The sequence below is a fragment of the Centroberyx gerrardi genome, chromosome 10 (assembly GCF_048128805.1).
Source record: "Centroberyx gerrardi isolate f3 chromosome 10, fCenGer3.hap1.cur.20231027, whole genome shotgun sequence".
Classification (NCBI taxonomy): Eukaryota; Metazoa; Chordata; class Actinopteri; order Beryciformes; family Berycidae; genus Centroberyx; species Centroberyx gerrardi.
The window spans coordinates 24,518,951-24,533,950 of record NC_136006.1 but is presented as its reverse complement, the minus strand read 5'-3'; the positions used below and the strand labels follow the sequence as shown (position 1 = coordinate 24,533,950).

Genomic DNA, 15,000 nt, shown 5'->3' with positions numbered 1-15,000 from the left:
GGGCCCTGCAGTAGGCACAGGCTAAGCCGTGTATAAAAGGCCTCCCTGCCGCTGCCTCAATTGCTTACGGCCATACCACTCTGAACACGCCCGATCTCGTCCGATCTCGGAAGCTAAGCAGGGTCGGGCCTGGTTAGTACTTGGATGGGAGACCGCCTGGGAATACCAGGTGCTGTAAGCTTTTTCATCTTTCTAGGCAGCAGAGGGCGCTGCTCCCTCTCCGGGGGAGACAGGGGGCCTCCAACAACAGTGCTGGCCAGCGGCAGTGCAGTCACTTTTGCAGAGGAAGTACAAGGACGACATCACGTCCCGTGTGCCAGCAACAGCTGGCTTTCCCTCGGGGAGGCTGCAAACTTATCACAGCATGCATTTGTGTCCCTGCCGTCGCTGAACAGCGCAAATGTAGGGGAGAGAAAAGACTGCGGCCTTGCTCCCGGTGAGCACAACGGCTGAGGGCGTCAATGATAATAGAGGGCAGAGAAATAGGCCCATTTGGTGGCCGGTTTTCAAAGGGCCCTGCAGTAGGCACAGGCTAAGCCGTGTATAAAAGGCCTCCCTGCCGCTGCCTCAATTGCTTACGGCCATACCACTCTGAACACGCCCGATCTCGTCCGATCTCGGAAGCTAAGCAGGGTCGGGCCTGGTTAGTACTTGGATGGGAGACCGCCTGGGAATACCAGGTGCTGTAAGCTTTTTCATCTTTCTAGGCAGCAGAGGGCGCTGCTCCCTCTCCGGGGGAGACAGGGGGCCTCGAACAACAGTGCTGGCCAGCGGCAGTGCAGTCACTTTTGCAGAGGAAGTACAAGGACGACATCACGTCCCGTGTGCCAGCAACAGCTGGCTTTCCCTCGGGGAGGCTGCAAACTTATCACAGCATGCATTTGTGTCCCTGCCGTCGCTGAACAGCGCAAATGTAGGGGAGAGAAAAGACTGCGGCCTTGCTCCCGGTGAGCACAACGGCTGAGGGCGTCAATGATAATAGAGGGCAGAGAAATAGGCCCATTTGGTGGCCGGTTTTCAAAGGGCCCTGCAGTAGGCACAGGCTAAGCCGTGTATAAAAGGCCTCCCTGCCGCTGCGTCAATTGCTTACGGCCATACCACTCTGAACACGCCCGATCTCGTCCGATCTCGGAAGCTAAGCAGGGTCGGGCCTGGTTAGTACTTGGATGGGAGACCGCCTGGGAATACCAGGTGCTGTAAGCTTTTTCATCTTTCTAGGCAGCAGAGGGCGCTGCTCCCTCTCCGGGGGAGACAGGGGGCCTCCAACAACAGTGCTGGCCAGCGGCAGTGCAGTCACTTTTGCAGAGGAAGTACAAGGACGACATCACGTCCCGTGTGCCAGCAACAGCTGGCTTTCCCTCGGGGAGGCTGCAAACTTATCACAGCATGCATTTGTGTCCCTGCCGTCGCTGAACAGCGCAAATGTAGGGGAGAGAAAAGACTGCGGCCTTGCTCCCGGTGAGCACAACGGCTGAGGGCGTCAATGATAATAGAGGGCAGAGAAATAGGCCCATTTGGTGGCCGGTTTTCAAAGGGCCCTGCAGTAGGCACAGGCTAAGCCGTGTATAAAAGGCCTCCCTGCCGCCGCCTCAATTGCTTACGGCCATACCACTCTGAACACGCCCGATCTCGTCCGATCTCGGAAGCTAAGCAGGGTCGGGCCTGGTTAGTACTTGGATGGGAGACCGCCTGGGAATACCAGGTGCTGTAAGCTTTTTCATCTTTCTAGGCAGCAGAGGGCGCTGCTCCCTCTCCGGGGGAGACAGGGGGCCTCCAACAACAGTGCTGGCCAGCGGCAGTGCAGTCACTTTTGCAGAGGAAGTACAAGGACGACATCACGTCCCGTGTGCCAGCAACAGCTGGCTTTCCCTCGGGGAGGCTGCAAACTTATCACAGCATGCATTTGTGTCCCTGCCATCGCTGAACAGCGCAAATGTAGGGGAGAGAAAAGACTGCGGCCTTGCTCCCGGTGAGCACAACGGCTGAGGGCGTCAATGATAATAGAGGGCAGAGAAATAGGCCCATTTGGTGGCCGGTTTTCAAAGGGCCCTGCAGTAGGCACAGGCTAAGCCGTGTATAAAAGGCCTCCCTGCCGCCGCCTACATCGTTTACGGCCATACCACTCTGAACACGCCCGATCTCGTCCGATCTCGGAAGCTAAGCAGGGTCGGGCCTGGTTAGTACTTGGATGGGAGACCGCCTGGGAATACCAGGTGCTGTAAGCTTTTTCATCTTTCTAGGCAGCAGAGGGCGCTGCTCCCTCTCCGGGGGAGACAGGGGGCCTCCAACAACAGTGCTGGCCAGCGGCAGTGCAGTCACTTTTGCAGAGGAAGTACAAGGACGACATCACGTCCCGTGTGCCAGCAACAGCTGGCTTTCCCTCGGGGAGGCTGCAAACTTATCACAGCATGCATTTGTGTCCCTGCCGTCGCTGAACAGCGCAAATGTAGGGGAGAGAAAAGACTGCGGCCTTGCTCCCGGTGAGCACAACGGCTGAGGGCGTCAATGATAATAGAGGGCAGAGAAATAGGCCCATTTGGTGGCCGGTTTTCAAAGGGCCCTGCAGTAGGCACAGGCTAAGCCGTGTATAAAAGGCCTCCCTGCCGCCGCCTCAATTGCTTACGGCCATACCACTCTGAACACGCCCGATCTCGTCCGATCTCGGAAGCTAAGCAGGGTCGGGCCTGGTTAGTACTTGGATGGGAGACCGCCTGGGAATACCAGGTGCTGTAAGGTTTTTCATCTTTCTAGGCAGCAGAGGGCGCTGCTCCCTCTCCGGGGGAGACAGGGGGCCTCGAACAACAGTGCTGGCCAGCGGCAGTGCAGTCACTTTTGCAGAGGAATTACAAGGACGACATCACGTCCCGTGTGCCAGCAACAGCTGGCTTTCCCTCGGGGAGGCTGCAAACTTATCACAGCATGCATTTGTGTCCCTGCCGTCGCTGAACAGCGCAAATGTAGGGGAGAGAAAAGACTGCGGCCTTGCTCCCGGTGAGCACAACGGCTGAGGGCGTCAATGATAATAGAGGGCAGAGAAATAGGCCCATTTGGTGGCCGGTTTTCAAAGGGCCCTGCAGTAGGCACAGGCTAAGCCGTGTATAAAAGGCCTCCCTGCCGCCGCCTCAATTGCTTACGGCCATACCACTCTGAACACGCCCGATCTCGTCCGATCTCGGAAGCTAAGCAGGGTCGGGCCTGGTTAGTACTTGGATGGGAGACCGCCTGGGAATACCAGGTGCTGTAAGCTTTTTCATCTTTCTAGGCAGCAGAGGGCGCTGCTCCCTCTCCGGGGGAGACAGGGGGCCTCCAACAACAGTGCTGGCCAGCGGCAGTGCAGTCACTTTTGCAGAGGAAGTACAAGGACGACATCACGTCCCGTGTGCCAGCAACAGCTGGCTTTCCCTCGGGGAGGCTGCAAACTTATCACAGCATGCATTTGTGTCCCTGCCATCGCTGAACAGCGCAAATGTAGGGGAGAGAAAAGACTGCGGCCTTGCTCCCGGTGAGCACAACGGCTGAGGGCGTCAATGATAATAGAGGGCAGAGAAATAGGTCCATTTGGTGGCCGGTTTTCAAAGGGCCCTGCAGTAGGCACAGGCTAAGCCGTGTATAAAAGGCCTCCCTGCCGCCGCCTCAATTGCTTACGGCCATACCACTCTGAACACGCCCGATCTCGTCCGATCTCGGAAGCTAAGCAGGGTCGGGCCTGGTTAGTACTTGGATGGGAGACCGCCTGGGAATACCAGGTGCTGTAAGCTTTTTCATCTTTCTAGGCAGCAGAGGGCGCTGCTCCCTCTCCGGGGGAGACAGGGGGCCTCGAACAACAGTGCTGGCCAGCGGCAGTGCAGTCACTTTTGCAGAGGAATTACAAGGACGACATCACGTCCCGTGTGCCAGCAACAGCTGGCTTTCCCTCGGGGAGGCTGCAAACTTATCACAGCATGCATTTGTGTCCCTGCCGTCGCTGAACAGCGCAAATGTAGGGGAGAGAAAAGACTGCGGCCTTGCTCCCGGTGAGCACAACGGCTGAGGGCGTCAATGATAATAGAGGGCAGAGAAATAGGCCCATTTGGTGGCCGGTTTTCAAAGGGCCCTGCAGTAGGCACAGGCTAAGCCGTGTATAAAAGGCCTCCCTGCCGCCGCCTCAATTGCTTACGGCCATACCACTCTGAACACGCCCGATCTCGTCCGATCTCGGAAGCTAAGCAGGGTCGGGCCTGGTTAGTACTTGGATGGGAGACCGCCTGGGAATACCAGGTGCTGTAAGCTTTTTCATCTTTCTAGGCAGCAGAGGGCGCTGCTCCCTCTCCGGGGGAGACAGGGGGCCTCCAACAACAGTGCTGGCCAGCGGCAGTGCAGTCACTTTTGCAGAGGAAGTACAAGGACGACATCACGTCCCGTGTGCCAGCAACAGCTGGCTTTCCCTCGGGGAGGCTGCAAACTTATCACAGCATGCATTTGTGTCCCTGCCGTCGCTGAACAGCGCAAATGTAGGGGAGAGAAAAGACTGCGGCCTTGCTCCCGGTGAGCACAACGGCTGAGGGCGTCAATGATAATAGAGGGCAGAGAAATAGGCCCATTTGGTGGCCGGTTTTCAAAGGGCCCTGCAGTAGGCACAGGCTAAGCCGTGTATAAAAGGCCTCCCTGCCGCCGCCTCAATTGCTTACGGCCATACCACTCTGAACACGCCCGATCTCGTCCGATCTCGGAAGCTAAGCAGGGTCGGGCCTGGTTAGTACTTGGATGGGAGACCGCCTGGGAATACCAGGTGCTGTAAGCTTTTTCATCTTTCTAGGCAGCAGAGGGCGCTGCTCCCTCTCCGGGGGAGACAGGGGGCCTCCAACAACAGTGCTGGCCAGCGGCAGTGCAGTCACTTTTGCAGAGGAAGTACAAGGACGACATCACGTCCCGTGTGCCAGCAACAGCTGGCTTTCCCTCGGGGAGGCTGCAAACTTATCACAGCATGCATTTGTGTCCCTGCCGTCGCTGAACAGCGCAAATGTAGGGGAGAGAAAAGACTGCGGCCTTGCTCCCGGTGAGCACAACGGCTGAGGGCGTCAATGATAATAGAGGGCAGAGAAATAGGCCCATTTGGTGGCCGGTTTTCAAAGGGCCCTGCAGTAGGCACAGGCTAAGCCGTGTATAAAAGGCCTCCCTGCCGCCGCCTCAATTGCTTACGGCCATTCCACTCTGAACACGCCCGATCTCGTCCGATCTCGGAAGCTAAGCAGGGTCGGGCCTGGTTAGTACTTGGATGGGAGACCGCCTGGGAATACCAGGTGCTGTAAGCTTTTTCATCTTTCTAGGCAGCAGAGGGCGCTGCTCCCTCTCCGGGGGAGACAGGGGGCCTCCAACAACAGTGCTGGCCAGCGGCAGTGCAGTCACTTTTGCAGAGGAAGTACAAGGACGACATCACGTCCCGTGTGCCAGCAACAGCTGGCTTTCCCTCGGGGAGGCTGCAAACTTATCACAGCATGCATTTGTGTCCCTGCCGTCGCTGAACAGCGCAAATGTAGGGGAGAGAAAAGACTGCGGCCTTGCTCCCGGTGAGCACAACGGCTGAGGGCGTCAATGATAATAGAGGGCAGAGAAATAGGCCCATTTGGTGGCCGGTTTTCAAAGGGCCCTGCAGTAGGCACAGGCTAAGCCGTGTATAAAAGGCCTCCCTGCCGCCGCCTCAATTGCTTACGGCCATACCACTCTGAACACGCCCGATCTCGTCCGATCTCGGAAGCTAAGCAGGGTCGGGCCTGGTTAGTACTTGGATGGGAGACCGCCTGGGAATACCAGGTGCTGTAAGCTTTTTCATCTTTCTAGGCAGCAGAGGGCGCTGCTCCCTCTCCGGGGGAGACAGGGGGCCTCCAACAACAGTGCTGGCCAGCGGCAGTGCAGTCACTTTTGCAGAGGAAGTACAAGGACGACATCACGTCCCGTGTGCCAGCAACAGCTGGCTTTCCCTCGGGGAGGCTGCAAACTTATCACAGCATGCATTTGTGTCCCTGCCGTCGCTGAACAGCGCAAATGTAGGGGAGAGAAAAGACTGCGGCCTTGCTCCCGGTGAGCACAACGGCTGAGGGCGTCAATGATAATAGAGGGCAGAGAAATAGGCCCATTTGGTGGCCGGTTTTCAAAGGGCCCTGCAGTAGGCACAGGCTAAGCCGTGTATAAAAGGCCTCCCTGCCGCCGCCTCAATTGCTTACGGCCATACCACTCTGAACACGCCCGATCTCGTCCGATCTCGGAAGCTAAGCAGGGTCGGGCCTGGTTAGTACTTGGATGGGAGACCGCCTGGGAATACCAGGTGCTGTAAGCTTTTTCATCTTTCTAGGCAGCAGAGGGCGCTGCTCCCTCTCCGGGGGAGACAGGGGGCCTCCAACAACAGTGCTGGCCAGCGGCAGTGCAGTCACTTTTGCAGAGGAAGTACAAGGACGACATCACGTCCCGTGTGCCAGCAACAGCTGGCTTTCCCTCGGGGAGGCTGCAAACTTATCACAGCATGCATTTGTGTCCCTGCCGTCGCTGAACAGCGCAAATGTAGGGGAGAGAAAAGACTGCGGCCTTGCTCCCGGTGAGCACAACGGCTGAGGGCGTCAATGATAATAGAGGGCAGAGAAATAGGCCCATTTGGTGGCCGGTTTTCAAAGGGCCCTGCAGTAGGCACAGGCTAAGCCGTGTATAAAAGGCCTCCCTGCCGCCGCCTCAATTGCTTACGGCCATTCCACTCTGAACACGCCCGATCTCGTCCGATCTCGGAAGCTAAGCAGGGTCGGGCCTGGTTAGTACTTGGATGGGAGACCGCCTGGGAATACCAGGTGCTGTAAGCTTTTTCATCTTTCTAGGCAGCAGAGGGCGCTGCTCCCTCTCCGGGGGAGACAGGGGGCCTCCAACAACAGTGCTGGCCAGCGGCAGTGCAGTCACTTTTGCAGAGGAAGTACAAGGACGACATCACGTCCCGTGTGCCAGCAACAGCTGGCTTTCCCTCGGGGAGGCTGCAAACTTATCACAGCATGCATTTGTGTCCCTGCCGTCGCTGAACAGCGCAAATGTAGGGGAGAGAAAAGACTGCGGCCTTGCTCCCGGTGAGCACAACGGCTGAGGGCGTCAATGATAATAGAGGGCAGAGAAATAGGCCCATTTGGTGGCCGGTTTTCAAAGGGCCCTGCAGTAGGCACAGGCTAAGCCGTGTATAAAAGGCCTCCCTGCCGCCGCCTCAATTGCTTACGGCCATACCACTCTGAACACGCCCGATCTCGTCCGATCTCGGAAGCTAAGCAGGGTCGGGCCTGGTTAGTACTTGGATGGGAGACCGCCTGGGAATACCAGGTGCTGTAAGCTTTTTCATCTTTCTAGGCAGCAGAGGGCGCTGCTCCCTCTCCGGGGGAGACAGGGGGCCTCCAACAACAGTGCTGGCCAGCGGCAGTGCAGTCACTTTTGCAGAGGAAGTACAAGGACGACATCACGTCCCGTGTGCCAGCAACAGCTGGCTTTCCCTCGGGGAGGCTGCAAACTTATCACAGCATGCATTTGTGTCCCTGCCGTCGCTGAACAGCGCAAATGTAGGGGAGAGAAAAGACTGCGGCCTTGCTCCCGGTGAGCACAACGGCTGAGGGCGTCAATGATAATAGAGGGCAGAGAAATAGGCCCATTTGGTGGCCGGTTTTCAAAGGGCCCTGCAGTAGGCACAGGCTAAGCCGTGTATAAAAGGCCTCCCTGCCGCCGCCTCAATTGCTTACGGCCATTCCACTCTGAACACGCCCGATCTCGTCCGATCTCGGAAGCTAAGCAGGGTCGGGCCTGGTTAGTACTTGGATGGGAGACCGCCTGGGAATACCAGGTGCTGTAAGCTTTTTCATCTTTCTAGGCAGCAGAGGGCGCTGCTCCCTCTCCGGGGGAGACAGGGGGCCTCCAACAACAGTGCTGGCCAGCGGCAGTGCAGTCACTTTTGCAGAGGAAGTACAAGGACGACATCACGTCCCGTGTGCCAGCAACAGCTGGCTTTCCCTCGGGGAGGCTGCAAACTTATCACAGCATGCATTTGTGTCCCTGCCGTCGCTGAACAGCGCAAATGTAGGGGAGAGAAAAGACTGCGGCCTTGCTCCCGGTGAGCACAACGGCTGAGGGCGTCAATGATAATAGAGGGCAGAGAAATAGGCCCATTTGGTGGCCGGTTTTCAAAGGGCCCTGCAGTAGGCACAGGCTAAGCCGTGTATAAAAGGCCTCCCTGCCGCCGCCTCAATTGCTTACGGCCATACCACTCTGAACACGCCCGATCTCGTCCGATCTCGGAAGCTAAGCAGGGTCGGGCCTGGTTAGTACTTGGATGGGAGACCGCCTGGGAATACCAGGTGCTGTAAGCTTTTTCATCTTTCTAGGCAGCAGAGGGCGCTGCTCCCTCTCCGGGGGAGACAGGGGGCCTCCAACAACAGTGCTGGCCAGCGGCAGTGCAGTCACTTTTGCAGAGGAAGTACAAGGACGACATCACGTCCCGTGTGCCAGCAACAGCTGGCTTTCCCTCGGGGAGGCTGCAAACTTATCACAGCATGCATTTGTGTCCCTGCCGTCGCTGAACAGCGCAAATGTAGGGGAGAGAAAAGACTGCGGCCTTGCTCCCGGTGAGCACAACGGCTGAGGGCGTCAATGATAATAGAGGGCAGAGAAATAGGCCCATTTGGTGGCCGGTTTTCAAAGGGCCCTGCAGTAGGCACAGGCTAAGCCGTGTATAAAAGGCCTCCCTGCCGCCGCCTCAATTGCTTACGGCCATACCACTCTGAACACGCCCGATCTCGTCCGATCTCGGAAGCTAAGCAGGGTCGGGCCTGGTTAGTACTTGGATGGGAGACCGCCTGGGAATACCAGGTGCTGTAAGCTTTTTCATCTTTCTAGGCAGCAGAGGGCGCTGCTCCCTCTCCGGGGGAGACAGGGGGCCTCCAACAACAGTGCTGGCCAGCGGCAGTGCAGTCACTTTTGCAGAGGAAGTACAAGGACGACATCACGTCCCGTGTGCCAGCAACAGCTGGCTTTCCCTCGGGGAGGCTGCAAACTTATCACAGCATGCATTTGTGTCCCTGCCGTCGCTGAACAGCGCAAATGTAGGGGAGAGAAAAGACTGCGGCCTTGCTCCCGGTGAGCACAACGGCTGAGGGCGTCAATGATAATAGAGGGCAGAGAAATAGGCCCATTTGGTGGCCGGTTTTCAAAGGGCCCTGCAGTAGGCACAGGCTAAGCCGTGTATAAAAGGCCTCCCTGCCGCCGCCTCAATTGCTTACGGCCATACCACTCTGAACACGCCCGATCTCGTCCGATCTCGGAAGCTAAGCAGGGTCGGGCCTGGTTAGTACTTGGATGGGAGACCGCCTGGGAATACCAGGTGCTGTAAGCTTTTTCATCTTTCTAGGCAGCAGAGGGCGCTGCTCCCTCTCCGGGGGAGACAGGGGGCCTCCAACAACAGTGCTGGCCAGCGGCAGTGCAGTCACTTTTGCAGAGGAAGTACAAGGACGACATCACGTCCCGTGTGCCAGCAACAGCTGGCTTTCCCTCGGGGAGGCTGCAAACTTATCACAGCATGCATTTGTGTCCCTGCCGTCGCTGAACAGCGCAAATGTAGGGGAGAGAAAAGACTGCGGCCTTGCTCCCGGTGAGCACAACGGCTGAGGGCGTCAATGATAATAGAGGGCAGAGAAATAGGCCCATTTGGTGGCCGGTTTTCAAAGGGCCCTGCAGTAGGCACAGGCTAAGCCGTGTATAAAAGGCCTCCCTGCCGCCGCCTCAATTGCTTACGGCCATACCACTCTGAACACGCCCGATCTCGTCCGATCTCGGAAGCTAAGCAGGGTCGGGCCTGGTTAGTACTTGGATGGGAGACCGCCTGGGAATACCAGGTGCTGTAAGCTTTTTCATCTTTCTAGGCAGCAGAGGGCGCTGCTCCCTCTCCGGGGGAGACAGGGGGCCTCCAACAACAGTGCTGGCCAGCGGCAGTGCAGTCACTTTTGCAGAGGAAGTACAAGGACGACATCACGTCCCGTGTGCCAGCAACAGCTGGCTTTCCCTCGGGGAGGCTGCAAACTTATCACAGCATGCATTTGTGTCCCTGCCGTCGCTGAACAGCGCAAATGTAGGGGAGAGAAAAGACTGCGGCCTTGCTCCCGGTGAGCACAACGGCTGAGGGCGTCAATGATAATAGAGGGCAGAGAAATAGGCCCATTTGGTGGCCGGTTTTCAAAGGGCCCTGCAGTAGGCACAGGCTAAGCCGTGTATAAAAGGCCTCCCTGCCGCCGCCTCAATTGCTTACGGCCATACCACTCTGAACACGCCCGATCTCGTCCGATCTCGGAAGCTAAGCAGGGTCGGGCCTGGTTAGTACTTGGATGGGAGACCGCCTGGGAATACCAGGTGCTGTAAGCTTTTTCATCTTTCTAGGCAGCAGAGGGCGCTGCTCCCTCTCCGGGGGAGACAGGGGGCCTCCAACAACAGTGCTGGCCAGCGGCAGTGCAGTCACTTTTGCAGAGGAAGTACAAGGACGACATCACGTCCCGTGTGCCAGCAACAGCTGGCTTTCCCTCGGGGAGGCTGCAAACTTATCACAGCATGCATTTGTGTCCCTGCCGTCGCTGAACAGCGCAAATGTAGGGGAGAGAAAAGACTGCGGCCTTGCTCCCGGTGAGCACAACGGCTGAGGGCGTCAATGATAATAGAGGGCAGAGAAATAGGCCCATTTGGTGGCCGGTTTTCAAAGGGCCCTGCAGTAGGCACAGGCTAAGCCGTGTATAAAAGGCCTCCCTGCCGCCGCCTCAATTGCTTACGGCCATACCACTCTGAACACGCCCGATCTCGTCCGATCTCGGAAGCTAAGCAGGGTCGGGCCTGGTTAGTACTTGGATGGGAGACAGCCTGGGAATACCAGGTGCTGTAAGCTTTTTCATCTTTCTAGGCAGCAGAGGGCGCTGCTCCCTCTCCGGGGGAGACAGGGGGCCTCCAACAACAGTGCTGGCCAGCGGCAGTGCAGTCACTTTTGCAGAGGAAGTACAAGGACGACATCACGTCCCGTGTGCCAGCAACAGCTGGCTTTCCCTCGGGGAGGCTGCAAACTTATCACAGCATGCATTTGTGTCCCTGCCGTCGCTGAACAGCGCAAATGTAGGGGAGAGAAAAGACTGCGGCTTTGCTCCCGGTGAGCACAACGGCTGAGGGCGTCAATGATAATAGAGGGCAGAGAAATAGGCCCATTTGGTGGCCGGTTTTCAAAGGGCCCTGCAGTAGGCACAGGCTAAGCCGTGTATAAAAGGCCTCCCTGCCGCCGCCTCAATTGCTTACGGCCATACCACTCTGAACACGCCCGATCTCGTCCGATCTCGGAAGCTAAGCAGGGTCGGGCCTGGTTAGTACTTGGATGGGAGACCGCCTGGGAATACCAGGTGCTGTAAGCTTTTTCATCTTTCTAGGCAGCAGAGGGCGCTGCTCCCTCTCCGGGGGAGACAGGGGGCCTCGAACAACAGTGCTGGCCAGCGGCAGTGCAGTCACTTTTGCAGAGGAAGTACAAGGACGACATCACGTCCCGTGTGCCAGCAACAGCTGGCTTTCCCTCGGGGAGGCTGCAAACTTATCACAGCATGCATTTGTGTCCCTGCCATCGCTGAACAGCGCAAATGTAGGGGAGAGAAAAGACTGCGGCCTTGCTCCCGGTGAGCACAACGGCTGAGGGCGTCAATGATAATAGAGGGCAGAGAAATAGGCCCATTTGGTGGCCGGTTTTCAAAGGGCCCTGCAGTAGGCACAGGCTAAGCCGTGTATAAAAGGCCTCCCTGCCGCCGCCTTCATTGTTTACGGCCATACCACTCTGAACACGCCCGATCTCGTCCGATCTCGGAAGCTAAGCAGGGTCGGGCCTGGTTAGTACTTGGATGGGAGACCGCCTGGGAATACCAGGTGCTGTAAGCTTTTTCATCTTTCTAGGCAGCAGAGGGCGCTGCTCCCTCTCCGGGGGAGACAGGGGGCCTCCAACAACAGTGCTGGCCAGCGGCAGTGCAGTCACTTTTGCAGAGGAAGTACAAGGACGACATCACGTCCCGTGTGCCAGCAACAGCTGGCTTTCCCTCGGGGAGGCTGCAAACTTATCACAGCATGCATTTGTGTCCCTGCCGTCGCTGAACAGCGCAAATGTAGGGGAGAGAAAAGACTGCGGCCTTGCTCCCGGTGAGCACAACGGCTGAGGGCGTCAATGATAATAGAGGGCAGAGAAATAGGCCCATTTGGTGGCCGGTTTTCAAAGGGCCCTGCAGTAGGCACAGGCTAAGCCGTGTATAAAAGGCCTCCCTGCCGCCGCCTCAATTGCTTACGGCCATACCACTCTGAACACGCCCGATCTCGTCCGATCTCGGAAGCTAAGCAGGGTCGGGCCTGGTTAGTACTTGGATGGGAGACCGCCTGGGAATACCAGGTGCTGTAAGCTTTTTCATCTTTCTAGGCAGCAGAGGGCGCTGCTCCCTCTCCGGGGGAGACAGGGGGCCTCCAACAACAGTGCTGGCCAGCGGCAGTGCAGTCACTTTTGCAGAGGAAGTACAAGGACGACATCACGTCCCGTGTGCCAGCAACAGCTGGCTTTCCCTCGGGGAGGCTGCAAACTTATCACAGCATGCATTTGTGTCCCTGCCGTCGCTGAACAGCGCAAATGTAGGGGAGAGAAAAGACTGCGGCCTTGCTCCCGGTGAGCACAACGGCTGAGGGCGTCAATGATAATAGAGGGCAGAGAAATAGGCCCATTTGGTGGCCGGTTTTCAAAGGGCCCTGCAGTAGGCACAGGCTAAGCCGTGTATAAAAGGCCTCCCTGCCGCCGCCTCAATTGCTTACGGCCATACCACTCTGAACACGCCCGATCTCGTCCGATCTCGGAAGCTAAGCAGGGTCGGGCCTGGTTAGTACTTGGATGGGAGACCGCCTGGGAATACCAGGTGCTGTAAGCTTTTTCATCTTTCTAGGCAGCAGAGGGCGCTGCTCCCTCTCCGGGGGAGACAGGGGGCCTCCAACAACAGTGCTGGCCAGCGGCAGTGCAGTCACTTTTGCAGAGGAAGTACAAGGACGACATCACGTCCCGTGTGCCAGCAACAGCTGGCTTTCCCTCGGGGAGGCTGCAAACTTATCACAGCATGCATTTGTGTCCCTGCCGTCGCTGAACAGCGCAAATGTAGGGGAGAGAAAAGACTGCGGCCTTGCTCCCGGTGAGCACAACGGCTGAGGGCGTCAATGATAATAGAGGGCAGAGAAATAGGCCCATTTGGTGGCCGGTTTTCAAAGGGCCCTGCAGTAGGCACAGGCTAAGCCGTGTATAAAAGGCCTCCCTGCCGCCGCCTCAATTGCTTACGGCCATACCACTCTGAACACGCCCGATCTCGTCCGATCTCGGAAGCTAAGCAGGGTCGGGCCTGGTTAGTACTTGGATGGGAGACCGCCTGGGAATACCAGGTGCTGTAAGCTTTTTCATCTTTCTAGGCAGCAGAGGGCGCTGCTCCCTCTCCGGGGGAGACAGGAGGCCTCCAACAACAGTGCTGGCCAGCGGCAGTGCAGTCACTTTTGCAGAGGAAGTACAAGGACGACATCACGTCCCGTGTGCCAGCAACAGCTGGCTTTCCCTCGGGGAGGCTGCAAACTTATCACAGCATGCATTTGTGTCCCTGCCGTCGCTGAACAGCGCAAATGTAGGGGAGAGAAAAGACTGCGGCCTTGCTCCCGGTGAGCACAACGGCTGAGGGCGTCAATGATAATAGAGGGCAGAGAAATAGGCCCATTTGGTGGCCGGTTTTCAAAGGGCCCTGCAGTAGGCACAGGCTAAGCCGTGTATAAAAGGCCTCCCTGCCGCCGCCTCAATTGCTTACGGCCATACCACTCTGAACACGCCCGATCTCGTCCGATCTCGGAAGCTAAGCAGGGTCGGGCCTGGTTAGTACTTGGATGGGAGACCGCCTGGGAATACCAGGTGCTGTAAGCTTTTTCATCTTTCTAGGCAGCAGAGGGCGCTGCTCCCTCTCCGGGGGAGACAGGGGGCCTCCAACAACAGTGCTGGCCAGCGGCAGTGCAGTCACTTTTGCAGAGGAAGTACAAGGACGACATCACGTCCCGTGTGCCAGCAACAGCTGGCTTTCCCTCGGGGAGGCTGCAAACTTATCACAGCATGCATTTGTGTCCATGCCGTCGCTGAACAGCGCAAATGTAGGGGAGAGAAAAGACTGCGGCCTTGCTCCCGGTGAGCACAACGGCTGAGGGCGTCAATGATAATAGAGGGCAGAGAAATAGGCCCATTTGGTGGCCGGTTTTCAAAGGGCCCTGCAGTAGGCACAGGCTAAGCCGTGTATAAAAGGCCTCCCTGCCGCCGCCTCAATTGCTTACGGCCATACCACTCTGAACACGCCCGATCTCGTCCGATCTCGGAAGCTAAGCAGGGTCGGGCCTGGTTAGTACTTGGATGGGAGACCGCCTGGGAATACCAGGTGCTGTAAGCTTTTTCATCTTTCTAGGCAGCAGAGGGCGCTGCTCCCTCTCCGGGGGAGACAGGGGGCCTCCAACAACAGTGCTGGCCAGTGGCAGTGCAGTCACTTTTGCAGAGGAAGTACAAGGACGACATCACGTCCCGTGTGCCAGCAACAGCTGGCTTTCCCTCGGGGAGGCTGCAAACTTATCACAGCATGCATTTGTGTCCCTGCCGTCGCTGAACAGCGCAAATGTAGGGGAGAGAAAAGACTGCGGCCTTGCTCCCGGTGAGCACAACGGCTGAGGGCGTCAATGATAATAGAGGGCAGAGAAATAGGCCCATTTGGTGGCCGGTTTTCAAAGGGCCCTGCAGTAGGCACAGGCTAAGCCGTGTATAAAAGGCCTCCCTGCCGCCGCCTCAATTGCTTACGGCCATACCACTCTGAACACGCCCGATCTCGTCCGATCTCGGAAGCTAAGCAGGGTCGGGCCTGGTTAGTACTTGGATGGGAGACCGCCTGGGAATACCAGGTGCTGTAAGCT

The 15,000-nt window shown here is 57.5% G+C and overlaps 30 non-coding genes across 30 annotated transcripts; all 30 read left to right on the top strand.

Annotated features, from left to right (window-relative positions):
• The first annotated feature begins 62 nt into the window (after positions 1-62).
• On the top strand, positions 63-181 carry LOC144540826 (5S ribosomal RNA). Its single transcript, XR_013506044.1, has one exon. It is a non-coding gene; the product is annotated as a 5S ribosomal RNA (ribosomal RNA).
• A 392-nt stretch (positions 182-573) lies between these two features.
• Positions 574-692, top strand: LOC144540825 (5S ribosomal RNA). Its single transcript, XR_013506043.1, has one exon. It is a non-coding gene; the product is annotated as a 5S ribosomal RNA (ribosomal RNA).
• A 392-nt stretch (positions 693-1,084) lies between these two features.
• On the top strand, positions 1,085-1,203 carry LOC144540824 (5S ribosomal RNA). The gene has a single exon (XR_013506042.1). It is a non-coding gene; the product is annotated as a 5S ribosomal RNA (ribosomal RNA).
• Positions 1,204-1,595: 392 nt separating this feature from the next.
• LOC144540823 (5S ribosomal RNA) lies at positions 1,596-1,714 on the top strand. Its single transcript, XR_013506041.1, has one exon. It is a non-coding gene; the product is annotated as a 5S ribosomal RNA (ribosomal RNA).
• A 392-nt stretch (positions 1,715-2,106) lies between these two features.
• On the top strand, positions 2,107-2,225 carry LOC144540861 (5S ribosomal RNA). The gene has a single exon (XR_013506079.1). It is a non-coding gene; the product is annotated as a 5S ribosomal RNA (ribosomal RNA).
• A 392-nt stretch (positions 2,226-2,617) lies between these two features.
• On the top strand, positions 2,618-2,736 carry LOC144541067 (5S ribosomal RNA). Its single transcript, XR_013506282.1, has one exon. It is a non-coding gene; the product is annotated as a 5S ribosomal RNA (ribosomal RNA).
• A 392-nt stretch (positions 2,737-3,128) lies between these two features.
• LOC144540821 (5S ribosomal RNA) lies at positions 3,129-3,247 on the top strand. Its single transcript, XR_013506039.1, has one exon. It is a non-coding gene; the product is annotated as a 5S ribosomal RNA (ribosomal RNA).
• Positions 3,248-3,639: 392 nt separating this feature from the next.
• LOC144540820 (5S ribosomal RNA) lies at positions 3,640-3,758 on the top strand. The gene has a single exon (XR_013506038.1). It is a non-coding gene; the product is annotated as a 5S ribosomal RNA (ribosomal RNA).
• A 392-nt stretch (positions 3,759-4,150) lies between these two features.
• LOC144540819 (5S ribosomal RNA) lies at positions 4,151-4,269 on the top strand. The gene has a single exon (XR_013506037.1). It is a non-coding gene; the product is annotated as a 5S ribosomal RNA (ribosomal RNA).
• Positions 4,270-4,661: 392 nt separating this feature from the next.
• Positions 4,662-4,780, top strand: LOC144540818 (5S ribosomal RNA). Its single transcript, XR_013506036.1, has one exon. It is a non-coding gene; the product is annotated as a 5S ribosomal RNA (ribosomal RNA).
• Positions 4,781-5,172: 392 nt separating this feature from the next.
• On the top strand, positions 5,173-5,291 carry LOC144540950 (5S ribosomal RNA). Its single transcript, XR_013506167.1, has one exon. It is a non-coding gene; the product is annotated as a 5S ribosomal RNA (ribosomal RNA).
• A 392-nt stretch (positions 5,292-5,683) lies between these two features.
• Positions 5,684-5,802, top strand: LOC144540817 (5S ribosomal RNA). Its single transcript, XR_013506035.1, has one exon. It is a non-coding gene; the product is annotated as a 5S ribosomal RNA (ribosomal RNA).
• A 392-nt stretch (positions 5,803-6,194) lies between these two features.
• LOC144540816 (5S ribosomal RNA) lies at positions 6,195-6,313 on the top strand. Its single transcript, XR_013506034.1, has one exon. It is a non-coding gene; the product is annotated as a 5S ribosomal RNA (ribosomal RNA).
• A 392-nt stretch (positions 6,314-6,705) lies between these two features.
• LOC144540949 (5S ribosomal RNA) lies at positions 6,706-6,824 on the top strand. The gene has a single exon (XR_013506166.1). It is a non-coding gene; the product is annotated as a 5S ribosomal RNA (ribosomal RNA).
• A 392-nt stretch (positions 6,825-7,216) lies between these two features.
• Positions 7,217-7,335, top strand: LOC144540815 (5S ribosomal RNA). Its single transcript, XR_013506033.1, has one exon. It is a non-coding gene; the product is annotated as a 5S ribosomal RNA (ribosomal RNA).
• A 392-nt stretch (positions 7,336-7,727) lies between these two features.
• Positions 7,728-7,846, top strand: LOC144540948 (5S ribosomal RNA). Its single transcript, XR_013506165.1, has one exon. It is a non-coding gene; the product is annotated as a 5S ribosomal RNA (ribosomal RNA).
• A 392-nt stretch (positions 7,847-8,238) lies between these two features.
• On the top strand, positions 8,239-8,357 carry LOC144540814 (5S ribosomal RNA). Its single transcript, XR_013506032.1, has one exon. It is a non-coding gene; the product is annotated as a 5S ribosomal RNA (ribosomal RNA).
• Positions 8,358-8,749: 392 nt separating this feature from the next.
• Positions 8,750-8,868, top strand: LOC144540813 (5S ribosomal RNA). Its single transcript, XR_013506031.1, has one exon. It is a non-coding gene; the product is annotated as a 5S ribosomal RNA (ribosomal RNA).
• Positions 8,869-9,260: 392 nt separating this feature from the next.
• LOC144540812 (5S ribosomal RNA) lies at positions 9,261-9,379 on the top strand. The gene has a single exon (XR_013506030.1). It is a non-coding gene; the product is annotated as a 5S ribosomal RNA (ribosomal RNA).
• A 392-nt stretch (positions 9,380-9,771) lies between these two features.
• On the top strand, positions 9,772-9,890 carry LOC144540810 (5S ribosomal RNA). Its single transcript, XR_013506028.1, has one exon. It is a non-coding gene; the product is annotated as a 5S ribosomal RNA (ribosomal RNA).
• Positions 9,891-10,282: 392 nt separating this feature from the next.
• On the top strand, positions 10,283-10,401 carry LOC144540809 (5S ribosomal RNA). Its single transcript, XR_013506027.1, has one exon. It is a non-coding gene; the product is annotated as a 5S ribosomal RNA (ribosomal RNA).
• Positions 10,402-10,793: 392 nt separating this feature from the next.
• LOC144541210 (5S ribosomal RNA) lies at positions 10,794-10,912 on the top strand. Its single transcript, XR_013506424.1, has one exon. It is a non-coding gene; the product is annotated as a 5S ribosomal RNA (ribosomal RNA).
• Positions 10,913-11,304: 392 nt separating this feature from the next.
• Positions 11,305-11,423, top strand: LOC144540808 (5S ribosomal RNA). Its single transcript, XR_013506026.1, has one exon. It is a non-coding gene; the product is annotated as a 5S ribosomal RNA (ribosomal RNA).
• Positions 11,424-11,815: 392 nt separating this feature from the next.
• On the top strand, positions 11,816-11,934 carry LOC144540860 (5S ribosomal RNA). Its single transcript, XR_013506078.1, has one exon. It is a non-coding gene; the product is annotated as a 5S ribosomal RNA (ribosomal RNA).
• Positions 11,935-12,326: 392 nt separating this feature from the next.
• Positions 12,327-12,445, top strand: LOC144540807 (5S ribosomal RNA). Its single transcript, XR_013506025.1, has one exon. It is a non-coding gene; the product is annotated as a 5S ribosomal RNA (ribosomal RNA).
• A 392-nt stretch (positions 12,446-12,837) lies between these two features.
• LOC144540806 (5S ribosomal RNA) lies at positions 12,838-12,956 on the top strand. The gene has a single exon (XR_013506024.1). It is a non-coding gene; the product is annotated as a 5S ribosomal RNA (ribosomal RNA).
• Positions 12,957-13,348: 392 nt separating this feature from the next.
• Positions 13,349-13,467, top strand: LOC144540805 (5S ribosomal RNA). The gene has a single exon (XR_013506023.1). It is a non-coding gene; the product is annotated as a 5S ribosomal RNA (ribosomal RNA).
• Positions 13,468-13,859: 392 nt separating this feature from the next.
• Positions 13,860-13,978, top strand: LOC144540804 (5S ribosomal RNA). Its single transcript, XR_013506022.1, has one exon. It is a non-coding gene; the product is annotated as a 5S ribosomal RNA (ribosomal RNA).
• Positions 13,979-14,370: 392 nt separating this feature from the next.
• On the top strand, positions 14,371-14,489 carry LOC144540803 (5S ribosomal RNA). Its single transcript, XR_013506021.1, has one exon. It is a non-coding gene; the product is annotated as a 5S ribosomal RNA (ribosomal RNA).
• A 392-nt stretch (positions 14,490-14,881) lies between these two features.
• Positions 14,882-15,000, top strand: LOC144540802 (5S ribosomal RNA). The gene has a single exon (XR_013506020.1). It is a non-coding gene; the product is annotated as a 5S ribosomal RNA (ribosomal RNA).